General features: G+C 38.7%; 1 protein-coding gene across 3 annotated transcripts in view; it reads right to left on the bottom strand.

Annotated features, from left to right (window-relative positions):
• GREB1 (growth regulating estrogen receptor binding 1) overlaps positions 1 to 20,636 on the bottom strand; it is a 106,415-nt gene that overhangs the window by 80,673 nt on the left and 5,106 nt on the right. Inside the window, exon 1 of one of the 3 annotated variants that reach the window (XM_075086798.1) lies at positions 10,990 to 12,537. The exons of 1 other annotated variant lie outside the window; for it this stretch is intronic. The gene's annotated coding sequence lies outside the window, so the exon portion shown is untranslated. Of the gene's footprint in view, positions 1 to 4,101; positions 4,349 to 10,989; positions 12,538 to 20,636 lie in introns of those variants that run through there. One more of the 3 variants, XM_075086797.1, reaches the window with a different exon arrangement.

Here is a 20,636-nt window from a genome sequence, read left to right on the forward strand (position 1 = left end):
CATCTGAATACACATGCACAAAACCTGTGCCTTGGAGGCACAAAAGTCATGTGAAGAGCACTGCAGACGCAGCCCGTCATTCTGACAAATGCCACCCTGAGCAGTGTGAGAGCCACTGCACAGCCCAGCCCTTGGGCCATATTTCCCTGCACAGCTGTGGGACCACAGAACTGGAGCTGGATTCTCCTGGGGTAGCAACAGCTGATCAGGGTTCTCAGGATTTCAGTTTGGGATGTTCTGTGTAAATTCTTCTAAGTCCTTTGCATGCATTTTCTCTTTTTCTTTTGTGGTTTCTTTTTTTTTTTTCTGTAACCCCAATGTCCTTCCACTGTTTGACTGTAAATTGGGGATAATATCACTTCTCGAAGGTGCAGAGAACAGTTATACTCAAAATTGCGAGCTATTCCAATCATGCTGCCAGAATAAAACATACCAGGAGACTACTCTTCAGGTTTTTGAAGGTATTAAAGAAACACAAGAGTTTTAAAGAAGATGTTGAGGAGAATTGCAAAATAATGTGCAGACATCTACTGTGAGCTACTAACAAATATGAAGAAAGCTGAGGAAGCGGGTATAGCAAACTGCTATTTATAAAATAACAGGATAGCTGGAATAGGATTGTCTTTCATAAGAAAGTGTATTAAAGGCACATAAGAACCTTTCCAAACACTGCTTTATATTTAAAATCATACAAGTACTTTTGTTCTTCATATCAGTAATTTGACAAGGATCTTAACCATTATAGAGTATGTTTTTAAAATACCTGTGGAAAAAATTGTTATTAAAGAGTAAAATAAAAAGTCAGTTAAGTTTTATAGGACAACCAAGTGCTTTGAAAATGAATGAGAAGGGAAAAAAAAAAAGAAAATAATGAAAAGAAATACACACTTGCCAAAAGCTAGAGAAACCAATAAATTGCTATCTCTTGCTAATTCCTTCTTAAACACCAACTGCACAGACCCTCAAGACTGAAAAAACAAACAGGGTCACGCTGACCTTAAAGCAAGCAACAGACTTAATTACTGCAACTGACAACGATGAATCATACCTAAGCAAAGCTCCCATTCCCTTTCAATAGAATGCATTATTAATCAGGCACATTGTTACACAACTAGCACAACCTATGCCAGAAAAAGCCTTAATTTTCTCCGTGCACAACAGGAACATTTCAGAGTGTCACAACTGCTTCTTCATCGCTCTTAATGGTAACTGAAACTGTTGCTGCTTTCATATCTCACCCACATGTCATTTTTATTCACGCACTGCACAAAAGCACCCACTACTTGTTCAGTCATGCTGTACCTGTGTAAAAATCTTAAAAGACCATTCTCGAAAAACTTAAAAGCTACAGCCTAACTGATACTTCTGTAGCTATTAACGGCTCTAACTGTTCAAAACACTTCCTTAAGAGTGTTCCTTCATCTCTAGTAATTGTCGTAGTGGCAAAAAAAAAAAAAAACCACAACACTCCGAACATCCAGGCTGAGTAACATCCATTTGAGTGCTTAGAAAAACAGCTCTTAAGAACTCCCAACTTTCTTTGCTTTCATTGTGAAAGACCTCATATGCCAAGCCATGTGATGCAGGATGCTGTACAGTACATTGGGTCAGGAGACAAGATGTGGCACCATCTCATACCTGGGGAACAGGCACATCACATTCTGTTGCGAATGTGAACTGAAACTAATTGAACAAATCTTGTGCTCAGTGTGTGTGATTTGATACACTGGCGTTAAGCCACTACCTTTGCCAACTTCAGAGACAGTGATGGTGCTGTTCCACTGCAAACTATTAAAGATACTTATACAATTTCCACTGTCACTGCATGTTTTGTACTTACGTCCCAATCTGCCATTTCTATATGTTGTCAAACCCTCTATACACTTAGGAAGGAATCGTGTCTACGTGTACTAATGGATGACTTTATTTCATACTCAGTGAATTCGTCAGAGAGGAATACATATCTCTGCTTGTAAGCAAAATAAATATACCACAGCACAACTACACACACACCTGTTGTACTACAGCACAACTTTCTATCAGACCCTCTTTCTTTAATTACCAGGTATCATTAGAGTTTTAATCTCTGTAGCTTACCTTGGGTTTAGATACATTTTTCTTAAGAATTCTATAATTTGATTGCTTGATCAATACTAAAGAGCTCAGTGCTGCATATTGGATGCATTAATTGAGAATGCTCACAACAGCATAGTTTTCAATCTCACTTAAATAAAAACTATGCCCTCTTAGCTTTGAGAAGCACCAGAATCTCCAATTGCTCCTTCTTCAGACCGTGGAAATTGCACAATAATTCCTGAACACTTCAATGGTTAATAGTGTCACCCTCAGGGAACCACAGGGAAGTCAGGATATGTTCTTTCTCCATTTTACTGATGGGATATTATGGTCTGAAGGGATATTAGCATAGTTCCCATGAGCATCTGAATCCCTAATTAAAACTGAAATCCATGGCAGGTAATGTTATCTAAATACTTTTAAGAGTCTGAGTTCAAGTATTTCAGTCAAAGTCATACAGGAACTGTGGAAAAGCTCAGATCTGAATGCAGCTCTCCTGGGATACCTCTCTGTATTGGACAATCATCTGTTCTAGTGTCTTATTAAATATTTACCTACTGAGTTTAAATGCTGGTAGATGTGTGGAGTTTGGAGGGTGCAGAGAGTTAATTGTTCAATTTCTATAATTCTACTTCAAAAGCCTAATGATATGGCCATGTAGAAACAACCTTTGAAATCAGTTTTCCCATAAAAAGTAATTTTTTCCTTATTTAGGTAAAAGGTCGTAGAAATTCCCTGTAAGTTCTGAATTACTGTAAGCTATAGATGAGGAAAAACAAAGCATACAGCTTTCCCATCTCCTGTCATCTTCCTCTACAGTTTCTTAATTGATTTGCAATAATAGTTGAGATCAAAACCCAGTGAGATCAACAGGCTTTGGTTCAAACCTGACACTCTTTTCAATTGTTTTATGAATGATCTCAGATGTTAAGCAGAAATTCTGATGATTTTCATTCATTAAAATATTGCATTTTCAAACTTTCTGTAAGTGTTAGAGAAATCTAAGAAAAAGTTCTCCTCTATAACGCGTTTAGTTAGTTATACAGCTGACATCTTATTCCTCTGGTTTGCCAAGCTCTCATAGTTATCAGTCACATGCTCCACCAGCAAACAGAACAGATCCTGCAAATTTTTACGCTGAAAACTACTCACATCTACAAATGTTAACAGTACTGGAACAGTATGATGTTGAAACAATACAAAACACAATGTCAAAAGATTACCAACTCTCAAATATCCATGCAAGTGTTAACTGCTTTGGGTGTTAGCTATGCTGGAGGTACAGAGGCCTTTGGTGTGACTGCAGGCAAAGCCAACTTAGATCTCATATGATCTATCAGGTGAAGTATAGGCCATGTAACCACAGCTATACTATAGTCTTCCAGGTCTATTCCTCTACTATGGGTTATACAGATAGGTCCTACTGAGCTGAGAGCCAATACAGAACTATTCCAGTTGATACTATACCGTGTTAGCCAGCACTGCAGCCATATTAATTTCTCATCACCCAGGTACCCTAGCCCCACCTTACCTTGTATATTGAGGAGTCACCTGTGGAATAAAAATGAATAGACAAATAACGCAAAGATGCTGAAATGCTGCAATTGTGAGCTCACAGTAGGGTTTAGGTACCCAAGTAGACAGGCAAGATAACAACAGACTCCTTTGAATGCTACTCCTTTGAAAATTACTCGAAGACTCTATTAAAAATGCCAATATCAAGCAACTGAGAAACAAATCCTTGTATTCCTCCAAAGAAAGGAGGGTAAGCAGCTAAATTTGCTTTCATTTGCATCTGGAAGGCTACGGAACAAGTTCCAACATAAGAAACAGGATATAAATTGGACAACTCAAATGCTGACTCCCTCTGCATCCATGACCTGTAGGGCTGCTTGTGACCAATCCTAATGCTAGCTGCCTTTTGCTAAGCCCTGTAAATGCACAGCAGAATAGCACCCACCATAATCAAGCCCAAAAGCAAATATCTTTACATGTGAGTTCAGAAAGGTTGTGAAAGTGGCTTACTCAAAACTTTTCTGCAGAGTAAATTCTAGCAGGTTGAGACCCAGCTGTTGGTGCTAATAATAGTAAAAATGAAGGTTAAGCAGAACTCAGCTCAGCATGTCTCCTCCAGCCCTGCTGAAATACCTTCTTCCCTTTCCCTAGAGATACGACAAGAGCAGATGACACAGATATAGTCAATTTTACGTAACTGTTTGCTAAAAATGGAAGAACCAGAAGACAAGCATAAAGGGTTCCATATTTATTTTAATTTTCACATTGCATGAACCAGTTTTACAGTACCTACCTCATTTCCCAGGAAAGTTCTGTAGCTGACAGTGCAGTTGCTTGTACATTGGGATTTTTCTAACATTAAAAAAAAAAAATCAAAACAGCTCTAGTATTTGCAAATAGCATAAAATAGTATTAGCAGACTAGGAATCCAGCTGTCTCTGTTTTTTCATTACACAGAAATGAGAGGCAGTTATTTGGAGGAGCTAGGGACACTCTTTTACAGACTTTGGATCCTTTTTCTCACATTCTGTTCTTGAGAATCAATTCATAATTACTGTAAGTTTTATTATACCTAATTCAAAAGAGCACAGCCATTTAAACAAGTTTAGTCTATCAATTGACCCCAAGCAAAAAATACAAACGACCGATCTTTGCATCGTTTTCTCATAAATTAACATCACTGTGCTTTTCAACTGAGTACATAAAAATTATCAGCTGTGAACATAGTATGAACAATGTGAATATACTTCATTATCTTGTCACCAAATAAATTTTAGTGCAGTTTGCAAGGCCTCAAAGCTTAGCTTTTAGCAGAATACTGAGTGTCAAACTGCAAAGACAAAGGTCCTACAAAAATCTGTTTTAGCTTAACAATCTGCACATCCAAAACTTGGTGCTGAAATAGCATCGCAACTATATATGAGGCTGTTGACTTTTTGGGAAAAAAAAATTTAAAAAGCAAACATGTATTATAAAATGACATGATTAAATATGATGTTTGCTCTTTTATCTTCAGAATTTATCGGAAAGCAATTCTGGACTCGACCTTGCCAGAACGATAATAAATTCTTCAGGAAAATTAGAACTTAATTTGACAGATGTGTGATTTCTGACATTATGCTGAAAGCAATGTTAAAATCTTTACCAGTTTTCAACACCTCATACTACAGAAAAGAAGCTGGAGAGAAAGAACACTGTCATTATGACACTTTTGCCCCGTTTGACATTTTGTCTTGCTCTGGTTTGAAATCATTATTGCGTGTTATATGACACATACACAAAAAGTGTTAGTAGGAGGGGCAATCCAGAGCAATAGATCTATACAAAAAGGAACACAAATTACAAGAAGTAATTTTTTTTTTTTTAAACCATAAAAATCTAAGACAGCACAATGTCATTTATATACTACATAATGACAGTAACATTCTCTCCCTCTCTCTGTGTCGTACAGATGTGTTGTACAATCCTAATGATTATGGTCTTTATATGTGTAATTATAGTGATCAAAGAAAACAGGTATTAAGAATTATTTCTTTGTACCTGAAATTATTTTATACTCCTATAATAAAAAATGGCCAAGAACTTCAGTGTCTTGGTTGAGAAAAGCAACCTCAGCAGTGTATTGAGTGACTTTCTTAGTAACTTCTAACATTTGAAATTTTTTTTGTTTGTTTTCAATAGCAAGCAAAAAAGCAAACCTGATTTTGAGAATTAAGCAGAAAGGAGCCAAAAGCAAAACATAAACCATGATTATGCCACTGGATAAACCCGTAATCTGCTTACACTGGAGTGCACTGTGTGCACTTTGGGTCCACTGTGTCAAAAAGGACATAGTAGAGCTCAAAAAGGTTCAAAGAAAGACAAGAAGGAAGACTGAAAGGATTAACAAGCTTCAGGACTATCTAGTTGGCTGGGAGTCTTCAGAACAGGAAAGAGGAGACACAGAGGCATATGCTAGAAGCCTACAAAATCATGACTGGCACATCAAGGCTGCATAAGGACACATAGTTTACTGTATCTTCAAGTATAAAAATTAGGGCTCTCTCTCTTTTGTATTATTCTTAATACCATTATTTCAGTTGGTTGATAGCACCTCATATTTTTCAAAAGCGCTGGGCATTGCTCTCACATTTGAGTATTATCCATTGTACATTGCCCCTGCAGCAGAGAACAGTCTCTCACGATCAAGAAAGATTTGAAAGAACAGAGCTCATGTGACTAGATGAAAGAATGGAATAGCACTCTAAACAGGCAGCATGAACAGTACGAAATGGTATGTCTGAAACAGCTGGACACATTGTACCGATTGACATGTTAGGAGCAAGCTTTTGTGTAACAGCAAAATTCTTGCCTTAAAGGGCTGACTCTTCCACGCCTGCCAGCACCCATTTATCCTGTAATTTGTATAAGAGCAAAACTCTTTGCTTAAAGGGGTGGCTCTTTCACATCTGCCAGAATCCATTTTATCCATCCAATATATTTTACACACACATATCACTTGTTCAATAGAAGTAAACATTTCTTATAAAGGACAGGGTTTTTTCCTAGACATTTGAAACAGGCTCTTTCAGAAAAACGTATTTAGCTTTATGTATAATTTGAAAGCATGAGTAAGATGCATTCAGAAATGTTAGCACAAGGTCAGCAGGCAACAAATGTAGACTTCTAATTCAAACTTTGAAAATGACAATTTTCTTTGATTCTGAGCAGGTCGCTTTACTTGCCCAACACAGGGTACCTTGGTCCCACTACTTTGTCCCATATCTCTGATTCTGGGAGGCTTAAGATAATCCTAATTTGTTATAACACATCCTAATACATTAATGTTATGATCTCAGCTTTTGTTTTCTAAACCTATATACAGTTTCTCACTGAAAAACACAGATAATTCTACTTACTGAAAACGTAGTTTCTTGAAAATGCCTTGGATCCCAAAGTACTACCTGTTTTGTAAACACTATTACATGACTTTCAGGAAACAGCACTGCATTAGAGCTTAACTTTTGAAGAATAAAGAACAACATTATAATAAAGGTACCCGAACAACAGCTCTATGACAGAATATGGGATGAACCATATATGAAGAATTCTTAAGAATTTATCCTGTGTAGGGAAACATCTCCATAAACACTGAGGAATAATCATGAAAACTGTTGCTTGTCTACAAGCTGTCTAAGACTCAGGAACATGATCTCTGACTAAAGGCGAGTATGAGTCAAGCCCACAAGGGGCCCAGGTCACTTTCAGCTAGAAATATTACTCTTGTCTCCTGTGCCAAAAGCTGTGAAGAAGGAAAGGGAGGAACCTGATAAAATTCAACAAAAGCAAGTGCAAGGTCCTGCACCTGGGGAGGAACAACCCCATGCACTGGTACAGGCTGGGAGCTGACCTGCTGGAAAGCAGCTCTGCTGAGAAGGACCTGGGAGTGCTGGTGGGCAGCAAGGTGACCCTGAGCCAGCAACGTGCCCTTGAGGCCAAGAAGGCCAACAGTATCCTGGGCTGCATTAAAAGGAGCGTGGCCAGCAGATCAAGGGAGGTTATCCTCCCCCTCTACTCTGCCCTAGTGCAGCCACATCTGGAGTGCTGTGCCCAGTTTTGGGCCCCCCAGTTTAAGAAGCACAGGGAACTGCTTGAGCAAGTCCAGCAGAGAGCTACCACGATGACCAGGGGACTGGAGCATCTCCCTAATGAGGAAAGGCTGAAAGACTTGGGTTTGTTCAGCCTGGAGAAGAGAAGGCTGAGGGGGGATCTCTTCAATACCTATAAATACCTAAAGGGTGGATGTCAGGATGATGGGACTGGACTCTTTTCAGTGGTGCCCAGTGACAGGACAAGGGGCAATGGGCATAAGTTGGAACACAGGAAGTTGCAGTTAAACGTGACAAAAGCTTCTTTCCTGTGCGGGTGCCAGAGCAGTGGCACAGGCTGCCCAGGGAGGGTGTGGGGTCTCCTTCCCTGGAGACATTCAAACCCTGCCTGGACGCGTTCCTGTGCCCCCTGCTCTGGGCGTGCCTGCTCAAGCAAGGGGTTGGACAAGGTGATCTCTGGAGGTCCCTTCCAACCCCTGCCATTCTGTGATTCGTGAACTGGTCCACACAATTACAAATCCTACCTCTACTAGCATTCTGTTATCAAAGTCATTCCTTCTAACCCTCTGACTGGTAACTTCTTTCAGTCCTTGACAATACAGACTTAGAAATAGTATATTATTACCTTTTCCTCATCATCTTCTGCATTCAATTAACAGTCTATATACTACATGAATATCATCTTTCCATTGAGGTGCTTATACTTTACAAAACTAAAGCTTTATAAAACTTTTTCATATTGAATAGGTTTTTACTTTATAAGCCGTTTTGAAGCTTTGTTTCCTTAGAATAAATTCTGCTTATCAACTTATTTTTTCAGACAACAGTGTCCTAGTATGCTGTTAAGAAGCTCTTTCTAAGCAATAGCTATATTCCAGTGATAGATAAAAACAAATCAGGCAGGTAGGTACTACCCATACATACACACATATCAATGCATACACACACACACACAGACACAGGGTCTTATGTGTCCTGAGGCTGAGGCTCAGTTATCAATGCATAACATGACATATGTTTACGCAGTAGTTTCCTTCATCAGCTGACATTCATCGCTCTACTTTCATGACCTCACAAGAATTTTGCACAAAAGGCAAAAACAAAATATGCCCCTTAGGTGGTAATATAACTTTTAGCTATTCCTATTAGTTGCTTTTTCTCTATATCTCACATTCAACAGTCCTTAGTGATAGACTCTGTAGAAATTAGTTTATTGGAAGACCCATACAGATGAAGCCCCTGTCATTAGTGCTACTCAATAAGACAGGCACTCCATTCATGTGAGGCTGCCGTTTCACAGCAACCCCATCCATTTATCAGCTACATCCAAAGAGGGAATGCCATTCCTTTGGTATGTCTATACTGCTAAACAGAACCAGGCCACAGGTCATTCTGTGACATGCCCATGCTAGCTGTCTTGGCTGCATGTAGTGCTCTGTGGCTTTGTGGACATAATCATTACGTGTGGTTGAGACGGAATTTTAATCAATGCCAGTGCTGTGTTGCAAGTCATCATAGTGATGCTTTCACAACATGAAACTGAAGGGCTGTGAAAACGTTTTTGTGGGAAAGAGCCTGCTGGGGCAGTATGTGAGGTCGTACATATTGGGAACAGTCCCCAGTGCATGCCATTCCCTGCCCAGGCACTCTCTGGAAGACTCTTAACTGCCACAGGCCAAAACTGTACCAGGAACCACTCTAATCAGAAGTTCCAGTGCTCAGGCTCACCACAAGCCATTTTATTTAGCACTGCAGACTCTGCCTTCAAGTTCACATGCATCCTGGTCACAGTTTTTCCTCCTTCATCCCACTTTCTCTGATTTCTTTCCTATCCACTGTTTTTTTAAAACTGTTCTCTCTAAATGCCCTTCCCAAAAATGATATACATGCTCCACCTCCACCTACTTCTTTCCAAAAACTGAAATACTCAGCAATGAAACAACTAATACTGACACACACCATTAGGCTTTAAAAATATTGTTGTTATGAAAGATAAAGAAAGTTGCATCTTGAGACCATGTTGCAGACCCAGAGGCACTATGCTGGTTGTACTGCAGCTGCACATATACCCATACAGCCCTGAGAAGAGACATCATTTTCTTTGCCTTTAAACTACATAGACTAAGAAAATACATGAGCAAGCTGAGTATCTGCCTTCTTTATATTAGTAAAGCTTCTACATCACCTCCTTACTATCTGTGGGTGGATTGTCCAAACCGTGATGTAAGTCATCTTCACTCCATGCCTTTGGTTACACACAACACCATGGAGGGTGACACACTGCTCTGACCACTGAGCAGCAAATTTCTTCAGGCTATTCCCATTCTCCTCACAAACAGGTTCACATTTTTCTTATTAGTTTGCATATTTTAGACTGCTTTTACTTCATTTCTGTTCCTCTGTCCCATCATTATGCCGTATCAATGACAACTGACTGTACATGCTAGCTCTTCATTTTTTAAGGCAAGTCAGACTTGACAGGAGATTCAGCATACATTAAAAAGAATAAAAAGCCATATGACGACAAAATGGCCTGAGAAGTTTCTCTCACTAAATTACATTAAGCCTGCTTTTACATTTTTCCTGGCATAGTGAGAGAGTTATTTTAATATAATTTTAACTTAAAATTATCTCAAGCATCTAACCAGCTAAGTAATTACAAGGGTCATTTAAAAATACAGCAATAAAAGGTAAGAACCTCTTTTTTGCAGGGGAGCTGATACAGTTTGCTGCAAAATTTCATCTGAACTTAGGTTGCAACTTCTCTGAGCATGAAACCAGTATTATCCAGCAGCATTTACTTTTCAATTCTTTTCAGATTACTCAAATTCCTGCGCACTCCCCCATGGTATGTTACAGGTTTCCCATCTCATTCTTTCTGATAAATTTGGGGCAAAATTTATGATCTCAAACATCTCTATACATCTCTAGTTACCCACAATCAAAACTCAGTTCTGAAAGACTGTTAGATATAAAATTTGCTTACCAGCATCGGAGACTGCTTTTTCAGAAATTATTGTAAAATTCAAGTTCAATTATTTAATCTAATTGCTCCCAGTTTTTGTATGTGGCATAGTTCGGAGTTAGATTTAAACCATTCTCTCATGATGAAAATGAGCATATGCATAAGAAAAGTGCTATGGAGAAGCATGGGAAGTCAAACATAAAAAACAGAAAAGAAGAAATAATAAAAGCAACCCATTTCTTCATTTTAGATTTGTTGCACGAAAGTTCCAGTGGCTCCTCTAATTCTTTTATTAGGAAAAATAGTGATTAAGTATGTCTAGTACAATTTCTTATCTCTCATTACCTTCTAGATCTCCTACAACTTCTATCCCCTCTTCTGTGCTATCCAAAGCTGAAGAACTCTTGCCCATCCAGTTTTTTCTACAGAAACTCCTCCATACCTCCAGTCATCCTTGTCTCCATTCCAGGACTCCTCTGGCTTTACTCTAAGACCAGAACTGCACAAGTTATTCAAGACATGGGCAGATGCCAGTGGCAAAATACAGTTTTCCTTTTTTTTTCCTTTATTGTCCTCTTAATAATTATTAATTTTTTTTATTTTTCTGGTGCCACTGAGTTTTGACCTAACAACTTTAAAACCTGTCTCTCCAGGGAGAACAGTTAATTCAGATCACATCACTATGCATGGATATTTAGTTGCCATAGATATACTTTTAATTTTTTTATAACACTAGACACTATCATCCAATTAGTAGGTCATTAATTCTACCCTACAATTAGGGATGGAAATCTACAATGCCTGACTTCCCTTTACAAAGTTATAATGACTTTTCCAGCAGCTCTTGTAATTCTAATTAGGCTTCTCTAGACTGAATGATATAGAATGAAGGCCAGTACTTAAAAACCGATTTTTTATAACTAATTTTGACAGACAAGTGATCTACAGCAGATACACAGAAATATCAGAGAGACGGGCCAGCCCATGTGATTTGGAAAAGGCAATTTCTTTGCTTCTAAGAATGTCAAATTTGCACTTCTTACTTCAGATGTGAACATTTGCGAACGTGTACAAGTAGGTGTCAGAGGCGGAATCCATTCTCCCCTTGCACACGTTCTGAATAATTTTTTCAGTAGTTTTTCCCATTTGTGCAGCGAGTAACTCTCCTTTCTGGACTGACCCAAGCTACACATTCACACCTCTTATTTTGTTTGGAAACAGATATTCATACATGGATACATTAAGCAGGATTACAGCATGACCTAGCTGAAAAAAATTACCTATTGCTTCTTTTTCTAAGTTGATTTTCAGCCAGATCAGTCCCTTAAGTTATTTCACCATATAGCCACATGAGTGTATGTCCCACCTATGCAGCCGTGCAAACGTTGTGGGAATGAGTGGCTGCAGAAGCAGCTGCCTAAGTGATGATGGCCATAGTCATCAGGAGTAATACAGAGCAAATTATTTCTTTAAATTCATATAGCAGAAAGTTCTGCATGAGTGTTCAGTAGAGATAAATAAAGAGGCAATTCTGTAAACTTCAAAGATGGTCTGGAAATTTTTATGAGAAAAAGTACATTTTTCTCTTGTTTCCTTGACTCCTGTCTTCTTATCCTTATTTATAAATTATGTATTTGTGACATAACAGAATACGCCTTCTGTGGCAAACAGCAGTGACCTGTTCACTATTCATTAGCTACATCTATTATCTAAGCTACTGCTGAAATACGATACTTGTAGACATTTACCACTTCTGATAAAAATTTAAATTAATCTATGTAGCTATAGGATCAGAATTTAACTACAGGATCAGGATCTCACTTCTGTAAACACTCCCCTTTTCTGTGGCGTTTGTCCTTCTTCACTCATTGGAACTGTCCTCTTGAGTGAAGCTAGGAACAGAGATGTTTGCAAAATTAGGATACAACTATGACAAGAAAAAACAATGCAGGGGTAGAAAGAAACAGGATAAAATATTGGAAGAGGTACAATACTTTTTTCTCAGTGTTTTTCTGAAAGTAACATGATACTATATATTATAAAATATATTAACTACAAAATACACAAGCTGCAGTATCCATGTTCCCTATCCATATTCTGAAAGTGAGAAGCATTACTTCGGACTCTCAGTTTAGTAATGAAAACAAATACCATCATCTAGCCTCGCTGGGGTCACTCAGGCATGCTAGCAAATCTGTACCTCTTGATCTTTACTAGATGAGGATATAGGAAGGTAAGTAATGGCGAGACATTTAGCAGCCCAAAATATCAGTTTTCAAGTGCAATATCCATCCAAATGAATCCCAGCATATCTGTTAGTTGTTATTTGGTGTCGCAACAGTGATAGTATTATATGTGTTCTTCTAGTTAACACATATATTTCTCAAAAAGTATTCTCTTCAGTCCTAAATTACAATAAAATGAAATATGGTAGAGAAACACATTCCCCTTAGACAGTTTGATTTTAGACTTTTGAAAACACATTGCACTTACATTTTTAGCTATCTTTAAAGATGTCACATAACTACATACTGACAAATCCCAGATCCAGTTTTGCCTTTTTAAGGTGTCATTGATTCAACCACAGGTTTATTTTTAATACTTACATTACCATTTGGCTTAAGTATCTGATATTGAATTCATATAGTTTTATTATAACAATAATACAATTATGCATACAGATGTGGCCTAATTTATTAGTAAGTATATTCAAGTATATTCTAATTAATAATATACTCTTAGAAAAATGTGCGCAGCAATGAATCCTAAAAGCTGGTTTTATTAAATATTCCTAGAGACTGATCCATAGCCAAAAATTCCCCTTAGGCCTCAATCCTGCAAAGAATGTTTTTTACATTGTGTCTACACGATTCAAGAATGACAGCGGTACTGCATAATGACATAGGCACTACCATTGGTTCTAATCAACAAAAAAGCCCAGAGTTAGATTCACAGGAATCACAAGCAAAGGCCCATTTCTAGTCTGACTTCCTCTCTGTCACTACCTATCTTAGGCTTAACGAGCCCTCACAGGGCTAGAGCCCCAGACTATCACCCTGGTTGTTCATCAGTAAAACTTGCAGTATCTCTTTGCAAAATCAGGGCTTTAAAGAACTCTGATCTCTAAAACAAAATCCAAAATGACAAGCAGCAAACAATAAATTTTGCTTTTGCACACAGGCAACAATAGAAAATACTCGTAATAGACTTCTCATAACACTTTCAGAATAGATTTTTCTTTTAATTGCATTTAGTGCAAAGAAACAGCTAGCCATGGTTATTCCTTCACCAGTGTACAAACAGGAGGAATAGGCAATACAGGAGCTGGAATATATTAGGTACAGGCTTTGGTTTAGATACTGTAACTTTTATTTTTATTTGTTGATGGGGAAAGCAATCCATCTTGAAAATGAAGGCATAACTCTTCCAGACATCAAAGTCAATGTTTTAAGCAAGAATTGCATCAAATACCAGCTCATGTTTTTACTTTAAAAGTACCTCATTACATACAACTCCTGAATAAAAAAACCCCAAACTTCTTTGCAAGCGTTAAAGAAAGGTGGGGGTTTTGTTTTGTTTTGTTTTCTCAGAACAGTTCTCCATATATGCCAAAGCAGGCAGAAAAGTAATTTTTCAGAAAGCAAGGTCTCATAACATACACATTATGAAAAAACATTAAAATTGATTCCTGGATGTGCAATGTATAATTTACAGGCTTGACTGATCTGCATTTTTAGAAACCAACAGATTGTTTTACTGGTTAGTGCAAAGGTTATTGATCTGCTTTCTTGCTGAATTAACAGCACTAGCATAGGGCAACTCGCTTTCTCAGCTTTCCCAATGTTTTCCTGAAAAGAGGCCCATTACATGGCAGGGGGCAAAGGACAGGCCTAGATAACACTGTTTAGACATTTCTTTGATGTCCACAGGCATCATCCTCGACAACTGACCACTAGAGACAAAAGAGCACTCTTAGGCTGCTGGAAATCCCAGCCATTCTTCTCACCACCTTTTGATATCCCAAGGCTTCTATACCCTGACCTCTGCACTCTGACACAAAGATCTTATTTGAAGGATGGTCAGCCATGTCAAAAATTCTTTCCAAATTTAGCCAATAAACTAAGGACTTTTTTTGCTTTTCATAATTGCTTTGTGTCCTAATGTACCAGTGGGAATGCCAAGAAGATGTTACAAAAATGATCAAGAATCTTGCCATCTTTAGAAACTCTCTTGTCCTCTATATTCATTTACTTCCATAAAAACAAGGCATATACCAGAAAATAGTAGAAAGGAGAAGGGAAAAGATGGGCTTTTTTAAGTTTTAGAATTCAAAAAATTATCAGACAAAATGCTGATCTATATGATAGCCATACAAGGGCTGTTAGAATTGATCCTATTGGTTTTGGTGGGTTTTGAACTAAAACAGACCCCAGGCATTTTTGCTCAGTGATTACTCTTGTTATTTTAAAAATAAATTGCATGTCTTTAGACAGAACAGGGGACTTGACTCTGAATCAGTGCAGAGCTCTCTGAGAAGCTCCAGCATGAATGCAAAACAGAAGCTAAACCAGGGTAAAAAAAGTATACATTTTCATTTAACTGAATCCTGACCACGGATAACATCAACTACACCCAAACAGGCAACATATATATGAAACCAAGGTCATATCTATATAGCAACATGAAAAGATGTCATGGTTTTAGCTGGGAAAGAGTTAATTTTCTTCATTGTAGCTGGCATAGTGCTGTACTTTGGACTTAGTATGAAAATAATGCTGATAACACACCAATGTTTTGGTTGTTGCTGGGTAGCGCTTGTACTAGCCAAGGACTTTTCCAGCTTCCCGTGCTCTGCCGGGTGCACAAGCAGCCGGGAGGGGAGGGGGCACAGCCAAGAGAGCGGATATCCCGAAGGGATATTCCATATCATGTAACGTCATGCCCAGTACGTTACCTGGGAGGAGCTGACTGGGGGAGGGAGGCAGCAATCGCGGCTCGGGGACCGGCAGCGTCGGTCGGCGGGTGGTGAGCGGTTGTACCGTTTCTGGTTTTTTCCATTTTTTCCCTTTTCCTTTTCCTTATATTATCATTATTGTTATTATTATAATATTGATTATTATTATCATTATTATTTTATTTTAATTATTAAACTGTTCTTATCTCAATCCACAAGTTTTTTTTTTTGCTTTTGCTCTTCCGATTCTCTCCCCCATCCCACAGGGGTGGGGTCAGTGAGCGAGCAGCTGCGTGGTGTTTAGTTGCCGACTGGGGCTGACCCATGACAAAAGACTAAAAAATCAGTGGCATAAATTCAATGCACATAATGCCATTGACAAATCTTCCTGTTCTGGCAGCATCCACTGAAAAGATTACAATCACTTTTATAGAGGCTCATTACTGCTCCGATGTTGGATATTATTGCCCTGGCAGTTTTACCCATGGAGTTGCAATCCCTGAGCCTCTTCAGTAAAAAAAGTTAAAACTGTTAAAATAACAGTTCTTCACCACCCCATCATTTCAAGCAAAGCAGATTAGAAACCATGTACGGGAGCAGCTCAGCTGGCAGAGTCACCCATGATAACCTCTGACAGAAGTGCAGTAATGAGGTACTAGGGGCAGTAACCTTCTTAGCCAGCGCAGTTGCAGTCAGAAGAGGGTGTGTGAATAAAGCCTTAATAAAACACACTAGATTTTCATGTGCATGCTTTTATACATGACCCTGAGTGTAGGCAAATTCTATGGCTGCAGTTACACTTAATTCTGATGTAGGTAGAAGGTATAAGATTCAATAGATTATTCCTTTGCAGTCCTGCTATTTGTCAGGCTATTTTTTCCCCATTGTGTCAACTTCATTAGGAGTTGCTAGACTTTCATCACATAATCTAACAAACACAATTGTGTAAGCAGTTACTAACTGGATATATCAAAAGATGCACCTTAAAAAGAAAAATGTATTTCATCCTGGATCGACAGAAGCACACAATGGAAAAAACAAACCTCAGGGAAGCTTTCCCTGTAGATTAAGACCTCATTTGCAAAGTTGAGAGAGATCACTCCAACAGTTAGTAAAATTTAGCTTGAATTCAGGATAGCCTTTTTTCTTTAGAAAGCAAACACATTGCCAAAGAAACCAAATTGCACGCAAAAGCAATGCCACCTAGCAGTGAAAAGACTGTGAAGCAGTGTGGCTAATTTGAAATGAGGACAGCGCCAACCATAAAGTTTTGCTTTCTTCCTCCCATCCCATACAACATTACTTCACATACAGATTGGCCTGTCACCATGACCTAACACTTGTACTGCTAAAAGCATCGGGCCCAGGAAAAGATGCCTGGCCTTTATGCCAAGGGGTGGAGAATTGCTTGCTTTCACACTGCAGGATCATGTTCACATCATTTGATGCTTGGCCAAAGCGTCTTTGGGCCTCTGTGGCCCTGACATAGCTATTTGTGTATGTTTTTTCCCTCAGCCAGTTTAAGACAATTAGTGTGCAGGCTGTAGTGCAGCTTTTATCCGAGCAATATTTTTTGCCATGGAACTAAAAGCACAGGATACACAAACCGGGATGTTGCATTACATTATACACTGGGTACAAGATCTACTTAAGCAGTATTAGAAAACTGTGTGGAATTAAGTCCTAAGTAATTGTGTCCTCCATATTACCTAGCAGGCGCAGCCTTTGAAGTAAATTAGCTCCAGAACCACACTGAAGTTTTGCCCTGGAGAGAAATCACTGAATTACTGTAAAAGAGAACCCAAGAGACAACACCACACAGCAAACATCATCAGTGGGCTGGAACTTGGGAATGAACTGAGAAGTGAAGCCCCCTCCCCTACTGGCTGCACTCTTTTTCATACCAAGTAGTAGTCCCAGTTGCATCCCTCAGCTGCCTTTGGCTTTCCCCTTGGGCAGATAAACTGCTGGCTGCATAACAGAAAGAAAATAACTGAAATAAACATCAGAATGTGTCGGGAAACCTCACTGAGTAAAACAAAACAAGATACACACAAAGAGACAGAGACTGACATCTTTAGGAGACTACACACAGTCACTACCTCAGATTTTACAGATGTTAGTATTTTAATTCACGTGAAATTGAAAGAGGTAAACGGACCTTTTGAGATTGTAGGGATCCTTTAAGGCACAGGAATAATGCTAAAAATGCAAATGCTTGGTTATACCTATGCATTTTCAGGGATTATAAAGTCATCATCTCGCTTTTTAATAAGCACATCATTTTTACAAAATATTGCAGTGTTAAATTCAGTAGACGACTTGCATTATAGCTGGAGAATACTATCATTTTCTATGCACTTTAACTAATCAGCGAAACTGTATATAAAAACATGGATCTAATCTGATATGTGCAATACATGGATGGGAAGGAAGCCCATTAGATATGGCATCCATACAAAAAGCATCCATATGGATAGTGATGTTATGGCTTGATTACTCAGATTAGAAGGGAGCACAAACTTAATCAGATGAAACAATATTCTCGATCATAGAAAACATACATGAATTAAGCTATAAAAGTATATGGTAGGAGCACAACAGAAAAAAGAATGATCAGTGATGGAGCCAAAGGTGCATCAAAGACTAGCAGGTCCATTAACCAAAGAGCCTCATTACCATAGCTATCCAAACTGGTATGATTAACACCGGATATTGCATCAGCAAACCCATTGCCTGTTGGATAATCCCAATGAAAAGAGAGCTGACTGTAATTCCCTTCTACTCTGCTGCCAGTGCTAAGTACATCTTCCCAGAAAACAGCAACGCTGCCTGATTTCCTAGTTGGTCCTTCCATTATCTTTCTGACCAGAAGCCCTTTTTGTATTAAACCTCCATATGTGACCCTTAAATTGGAAGATGTAGGACTGTCAATGCAAAGATTGCTTGTAGACGAATACATGAAATTAATAGCTTGCCTTTCAAAAATCCCCACTTTCACAGTCCCAGCCCACCAAGAGTTGTACCAAAACGTACTTATACATTATAGTATATGAATCTTTTTTTAAAAAAAGAAAAGAATATTATGATTAGGTTTGATAGAAGAGGAAGGAAATGGCAGAAGAATAAAAAAATTTAGAGCACAAGGTTGGAAACACAGTTTGTGAGATAACGACTGTGGTGAAGTCTCGGTGCAAAGTAACCTAAGGTCTCTCACTTCTTTATTAAAGTCTCACAGACGAAAGCTTTTAGTCATCGGTAACTATGACAGAGCAGCTGATCCAGCATGCAGCTAAGCCATGGTAACTTACACATATATCTATAACATATGTTGTCTGTTTAGGCTGTAAACTCTTTCTTGTTTATGCATGCACAGTTTGTAAAGAAATAGTCTATGGTTCAAGCTGGTGCCATGTGAACTTTAGCAGCAATATTGGTACTAATGTTGATCAGACCGCTAGCATAGGCAAGTGGAAGATACTTTAACAAAAGTAGTTGCTATCATTTCACTCATTTCATGTTTTTGTTAATTTTGTTGCTGTTTTATTGCTGTTAATTGTATTGCTGTTTATTGCTATGGCTAAAAAAAGCTGGTTGCTTTTCCTGAGCTACAATACTCATTTTTGGAATTTATGAAATTTACAGCTGACTGTTCAAAGGTGGTCAAGATACAGTAACATTATAGGACAACTTCTATTTCATATAGAAAAAAAAAACCACTGCCATTTTGAGAACAGACTTCTCAAAAACAAGATGAAAGAAGAAATGCTTTACTGTATATACCGTCTTTCCTGTGTCCAGGTTTCCTCTAAAGAGCTCCATAAGCACGAAAGTGTACGGTATGATGGCTCTCCCACAAGTATTACATAAAAAGAAAGACTTTTCAGAGACTCTGTTACCAGGTTCTCCTGACATCACAGATAAATGTCTGGGAATCTACCAGAGTGATCTGAACCTGCCACATATGGCTGCAGAGCAACACTCAATATTTATCAATGAATTCTGAGGCCTGGTACCAAAACTCAGCAGAAGTCAGAAGGATCTAACCAGTGGTTCAGAACTCAGCAGTTCAAAGCTGTCAGCAACTGTGCATTGCCACGTCCTCTGACCTGGAGCAACAGTACAGAGCATCCTCCTCAGCAGTAAGAACTAAGAGATTTACCGATACCAAACTCCACAATATAATCTTCCTTGGTGGTTTTATGACTCATGACTAGGATGTCAGGAGGCTGACCTTACTACCCTGAAAGCTGGATACTTACAACTTCCTTTTTTAATCTGAGCAAGACCTAGACAAGCATCACTAGACAAAAATAAATCTTCAACTAATTTGTAAAATTAACTTTCTAAAAAACCCTTGAAATGGCAAGAGGAAATACTTTCCAATACACTCAGATTATATAAGGGACAGTAAATTCCGCAATAATCCATCAACAATATTAAAACTATAGCAAATTCTCCTTGTGGAGCTGCACCCTCATTTCACATTGTGAAAGCCTCTTCGCCACAAGAGAATGGACTACAGTATCAGTGGAAGACCAGAGTTTTCCAAACACCATCTCTCTGATTCTGCACCCAGATTTGCTCCACAGAATTTAAGGGGACTTTCCCAGGTATTTGTAAGTTCTTCCGAATACCGAATGTGCACTGTTCATTGCTTTTCGCTCAGCCACCCTCTTGCCTGAGTAGGCCTGGTTGATATTGAACAGCCTCTACCACCACACTGGGCCACGTATCACACACACGGGGTTGGACTAATGCCACTGCCTCAGAAATATTCCTTCTAAATGGCCTTTCAAATTGGGACCCCACAGTGAGGCAGAGCACTTCAGTACATCACTGAGATTCCTCTCCTGCTTTTCTGGGATCATGTGAACTTCAAAGCAGGAGATATACCATAATGCTCCGCTGCAAGCATGTAAGATGCTTGTATCATAGCTGGGGGGCTGGATATCGGGTCAAACGTTTGCCTCCTGCTGAGAAGACAAGACTTGGCTTATCTGCTTCTTCTTAAGGCTCTCTTGCTTCAGGGCCCTTC

Source organism: Phalacrocorax aristotelis, chromosome 3 (genome assembly GCF_949628215.1).
Source record: "Phalacrocorax aristotelis chromosome 3, bGulAri2.1, whole genome shotgun sequence".
In the NCBI taxonomy this organism is placed as follows: domain Eukaryota; kingdom Metazoa; phylum Chordata; class Aves; order Suliformes; family Phalacrocoracidae; genus Phalacrocorax; species Phalacrocorax aristotelis.